The sequence below is a fragment of the Musa acuminata genome, chromosome BXJ3-7 (genome assembly GCF_036884655.1).
Source record: "Musa acuminata AAA Group cultivar baxijiao chromosome BXJ3-7, Cavendish_Baxijiao_AAA, whole genome shotgun sequence".
Taxonomy (NCBI): domain Eukaryota; kingdom Viridiplantae; phylum Streptophyta; class Magnoliopsida; order Zingiberales; family Musaceae; genus Musa; species Musa acuminata.
In genome coordinates, this window is record NC_088355.1 from 35,477,501 (window position 1) to 35,477,718 (window position 218).

The window sequence follows — 218 nt, forward strand, 5'->3', positions numbered from 1 at the left end:
CAATGGGGTCGAAAACAAGATAATTCATAGCCCTCCATATTCACCAAAGACCAATATCATTTAGAACCCACAAGGTTTGACCATCAGAATTGGGACACTGCACCCCCCTCTGTAGAAGATTTAAAGAGTTGCCATAATTTAATAGGAAAGACGCACAGAAAGAAGTGATTAATGGTTTCTGCTTTAGATTGACAAAAGGGACAAGTAGTAGCATTACT